This window comes from Prunus persica, chromosome G7 (assembly GCF_000346465.2).
Source record: "Prunus persica cultivar Lovell chromosome G7, Prunus_persica_NCBIv2, whole genome shotgun sequence".
In the NCBI taxonomy this organism is placed as follows: Eukaryota; Viridiplantae; Streptophyta; class Magnoliopsida; order Rosales; family Rosaceae; genus Prunus; species Prunus persica.
The window spans coordinates 6,521,112-6,526,869 of NC_034015.1; the positions used below are offsets into that span (position 1 = coordinate 6,521,112).

The 5,758-nt window shown below is 36.2% G+C and overlaps 1 pseudogene; it reads right to left on the reverse strand.

Annotated features, from left to right (window-relative positions):
• On the reverse strand, nucleotides 736–5,175 carry LOC18770779 (annotated as a pseudogene).

Below are 5,758 nucleotides of genomic sequence, written 5' to 3' on the forward strand. Positions count from 1 at the left end.
CCTATATGCATAGATGAATCACAGGGATTTTTAGTTACCCTATAAATTATATTTCTAGTAAGGGTTCATAAAAGATACGCGCTTATTAACTACTCATGCATATATAACATCATGCAGATTCTATGTATAAACAAACCCAAATTAACTTTCCTTGGGAAAATAATAGAAGTTAATATATACCAGTTCTTAGCACCTAGAGAAATCTGCCATTTTCGCCAACGCAGATCTCCACTCTTGCACCTTCGTTTTATCATCCGAAGTAGAACTCCCCGTTTGTTTTCATGCATGAGATGGATCAACATCGTAGAAAATTGGTAGCACTGCTTCTCTTGCTCCCATGAATTTAAGAAGGTGTAGAAGTTCATTCAAGCACCATGTTGTTGAGGTACTTCTTGCAGAAGCCTAAGAGCCATTTCTTGGTAGCCTCTCATTCTCACGTCCATAGTTGAATGAAGTTTCTTTTGGACACCTTCAGGCCTTCCTGTAAAACTTTTCTCAAAATCAATTGGAGGAGGTGTGCTCTCATTCTTCTCAAAATCAATTGAAGACCACAGTGAAGAGCCTTCCTTTATGAGGGACTAAAATCATGTTTAAGCTTTGTGCTAAAAAAACACATTCTTCTCTACTCATAATACTAATCTAGTGGCCGCGCCCCACCCCAACCCACCCACCCACCCACCCACACACACCCTCCCCCCCCCCCAAACACAAATTCAATACAGTTTCATTCGGCATAGCCTATAACAATAACTAATATTTTTCTTTAAATAAAAAAAATATATAAAAAATCTAAAACTAAAACAAAACCAAAAAGGAAACTGGTACTTGTGGCTGATGGTCATAGAACTTGTCAATGATCAAATGCAATTCATATATAACAGATGAAAGAGAAATTACTTTCCCAATCAGGGATTCTGTTCACATTATATGGTCAAAACTCAACTTATCCTGTTAATGCAGAACGATATTTTCAGCACCTAAACTAAGTTCGCATTGGAAAATGAGAAAAACAAAACGCAAATCCCCAAAATCTCATATAACACAGATCAAGGAAGCATTTTCTCTAGCTGCAGCTGCTCAATTTTGATCTGGGTGCACAGTATGAGAAACTCAATAAACTACATCCTTTTCATCGATTGCTTAGAGGGGTTTTGGATACTTTATCCTGATAGGGGCTCAACTCGAGCTTTGCCTTGACGGATATTAGACAGTGCTGACGTCCACACGGCTTCTATGAAGCTGGAAGGCAGTAGTGATCCAACTCCCGCAACTGCATTGGCTGCCTGACCAATTGAAGTAACCCAAGCAAGCTTCAAAATGTGCACATGACAACTTGCCCTCCAGTGCTCCTTCTTCAACTGTGTAATGAGAAAACGTAAGAAAGATTAAATTATATCATTTTTCTATGACAAATCACATTGAACAAAAGATGCCTCCAAATGAAAAGCCCTATAGGTTCAAAAATAGGAATGTGAAAAGGATGTGGATTATGTCTGTGTCAAAGTCTATATTCGATAATTCTTTCAATTTTCAAATTCCATCATTTGTCAACACACTGGATTAACTGGTCAACAAGAAAAATCAATTCGCAATTGACATGTAATCTCAAGTGACAATTTGATCACATAATAACCCAGTTAAACACCGTAGAGCATAAATAAATATGAAATAACAATCAAATCAAAGAACCCAAGGAAACTCTTTTGACAAGAGAGCACTTTTGCATGATTAACTATTACTGCAATAGAAAAGGTAAGCCATACAGTTATAAATATGGCACAGTTACCTGCTGTCATCCACCTTAGAGGCTCAACAAAAATGGATGAACATTCAGAATCCTCAGACAAGTTGCTACTTTTTCGCTTTCGCCACTCAAATGATTTCCCGCCCTCACCTGGAATGTGATCCACAACATTGTCCTGCAATGCAACAATTCTTCGGCATTTCTTGCAGCGGAATGCTGGTGTACCAGTTTTTCCTCCATTTTGACCTGTTTTTACTCCAGAGGCAACTTCACTAGGCAACCCAGGATCTGCCCCAAATTTAGAATTGTCTATTTTATCCCCACGATGATAAGATTCACCTGAAAGGATGGATAAAATATTTCTATTATAGCAGGGAAAACAGAAATTCACATTTGCCACTCAATTTGAAACCTCCAGTGAAAATGAGTAGGCATAACTTATCATGTCTCCTATTCTGGGACAAACAACTTTTCACATAGTAATAAACATCAAGAACACTTGCCATGCAGTTGCAACACCCTTCACAGTTGTCACTGCTGTTCTGGTAAGCATTTCTTTTTCTTTTTCTTTTTCTCTTCTGTTAAAATGTTATGTAAGGCAGAGGAGAATGGCAAACAATTTAAAAAACAGATTGGGAGGTACAGTTCATGGATACTATAGCAGCATTGTAGCAATTTTTTTGTGCTAGTTTCCCCAAGCTAATTTGACGAGTGAGATTATTTTTATTCTGAGGGCTACAATTTAACTCTATAGGGTTTTCTCGAGATTCTATCATGTATAAATAGAGTGAACTAAATTGAGACAATCTTGTTTTTGGAATTCTAAACCTTTGGCATTTTTGAGTTCCTTTCAGAACCTTGGAAGCTTCGCTTAGGGATTTCTTATAATCCAGCAGTGTCTCCATGCTCAATCCAAACCCTCTCGCTTCTCAAAATAACATTCTTTGAGGCAATAATCCACCAAAAGCTGGACCAACCATCTCACAACCTACTTCAATGATATACAACCAATTTGGTAAGCAATGGCTCCTTAATACCTTCCTATCAATGAATTTTACATATAATCCTAGGCACACCAACTCATATACAAACTGATGTGCTAGTACTTCATTTGTTTAAATTTGAGCCTCATTGATTTACAAACAGCAAGCGACTACCATATTATGTGCCTCATCAGTTGGTATTAAAAAGCTGGGATAAGAGTTGGTGCCTCTAATATCATGAGACCCAAGAAAAGCCTACGTACAACAATTTCTAGTCAGTCAGCGGCCCAAGAATTATAGCCTAGTCTCTATGTCCCATGGAGCACTTTCATCATCTTGTATTTTACCAAAACATGAATGCAAGATGTTCAATCAATTCCAATAAATTTAGAGGGAGGGGAAGATGGAGAAGAAAAAATAAAACTGTACCCAATACTTGTTAGTGTATAAGCTGTGAGCTGATTAAAGTTTAGCATAAAATATGCCTTGTAGTTAATTGTGTATTCACTTTGGTAATTAAACCAAGTGTAGGGCCTTTCTTATAATTTGTCCAAGTGACATGTGGAGAGTGATCCATTAGTTTAGCATGATGAATGGCTGAGATCATTTCTACGGTTTTGATGTAATGAGCTACTGTGCATAACGGTGAGATATATGCACAGAGCAAGTGTGAACGATAAATATAGAAGAGAACACTCTCTCTGCTAATAAGCAGAGCATGAACAAATAGATATCCAATTTTCCTCTCCTTCTTCTTCTGTAATCAAACAAACACACACACTCAGAATACAAAACTTCAACAATACTTTCAGGCGAAAAGACTTACATATGGGGCTGGCACGATCAACCTTGAAGCCCATTTCATCGTACATTTTGAGTTGCAACACAATAAGAGAAAAGAGTAAAATCTTAGCAGAAAGTAATATAACCTTGTACAAGATGTTACATAAGAGTGCCTCGAATCACCTGATCTAGAAAACCATCATTGGGGCAAACAAACTCATAGCTTTGCCTCAGGGATCCTAGTGCATCTGTAGGATTGCATAAGAGGAAGACAAAGACTAAAGCAGTTAAGCATTTGTAACTCTGCCTTTTCTTCAATTCAATTTCTCAGGAATTCATATGTTTCAAAGGGTGATGATTTTGGCATTCCAACTATCACCTCCCACACGCCTTTTCTCTCTCACACAAGAGGACCATATGAGTTTGGCACTCCTCTTGTGAGAAAGTAAAGTAGTGTGGGAGGCGACATTTGGAGTGTCAAAATTATCTTCCATTTTTAAAGTCCTACAAGCTTGTGAAACTAATTTTTATCTGAACTGAAGAAACAAAAGCAGCTATTTGGATTCCAGAAATATAACAGCAACATGTAGTTAATAATAATATACGAAGACTTGGGATGCTTAAAACAAACAATGATTTGTTCACACCTTCTTGTGATAAATGTTCTGTTCTCATCAGATATGCCGTAATGATAGATGCACTGCAACAAACACATGCAAACAAGGGTGTAAACACTTTAAACTTGACAATTCAGAAAACTGAAAAAGCTATCAGAATGTAAGCCTGTTCCGAATAATTTTGACATTATTAGTAGACTCTTGTTATTCTAAAAACTGAAAATCATAAACTGAGAAAGCAATATGCACCTTCTGGAAACATCAGCAAAGCAATGCACCAAAACAGAACCCTTTTTCCACACACACATCCAAATAATCCAATAAATTCTCATCGTCCATATCTCTTAGCGGAACCCCCATCCTCTCCAGCTTCAAATCCTTGCCTGCACGTTCCAACGAGTACGAAAGCTTATCGGAAAACAAACAAGTTTTCGACCCATCACCAACAGAAGTTGACCCACCAACAGACCCGCCAGCATAGACCTTCTTGATTTCCTTTGTGGGAATTGCACAAAGAATATGTGTGATCTCTTTGCTGCCGTTTCAGATTATCTCTGCTGCATCGCGGATGTTGCCGAGGAATAGATTCTCACGAACAAGATACGGCATGATCACGGAAAAATATTTGAATTTTTCCTAAACCCAAGATTATCAAAGCAAGAAAAGTCGAACAATATGGGGCAATTTACACCGTGACAGAGATTACAAGAGTGTTTTATAAATCAGTCTTGCTTGACAAGAAATCCTATTTACACCGTGAATAAAAAAGGACCCTATTACACCGTCAATAAAAAAGCAAACAAGATAATAAAGAACACCTAAATTAACAAGAAGAAATCCTTGTTCTTTACCTTTATTTAGCTCAGCGAGTGAAGAGTGAGAGAGTAGAGAGAGAGAGAGAGAGAGAGAGCGGGGAAGGGGATGGGTCTTTAGTTTTTCTGATGAATGTATTTTATTCTGAAAACGAAAAAATTATCTGATATAGGGGCCTAAATTATAAAATACATTGGATTTTGGGTTTTGAGTTGGTTTCTTATTAATTTTTTAAAAATACTTTTTAGTACTTCAAAAGTATATTTTTTTCTTTTCAAAATTTAAAAAATTATGAGAGATTCACTATTATATCCAATATAGAGGCACAAATTATAAATTAAAAAAAAATATGAAATGGGCTATAGAAACACATCTAAAGCTCATTTACAACATAAGGCTTTTAACTTCTTATAAATTACAAAAGTACCATCGATTTCTTAAAAGAGGTCTAACCCCAAAACCTCATAAATAAAAAAACTCAAAATATTCAATAGGGCATCAAAGTAATCAAAATTAAATTTAATAGTTTCAGCTGGCATTTTTTGAGTTTTTTTTTTTTTTTTTGGTTTGTTTATAGACATTAAATTGTGTGGGTTTATCTACGTTATTAGTGCTAAGAATAAGTATATGACTATTCGACCAAAAAAAAAGAAAAAAAGAATAGGTATATGACCAAGGGCTAGTTTGACATTGTTGTGTTGTGAAAATAATCACTGTCAAATTTGCTGTGAGAGAAAACAGTTGAACAAATTTTTTTTAACAATAAGTGATTTTCTCATAGTACTAAACGGGCTGGGCTTCTCAAAATTTTTAAAAAA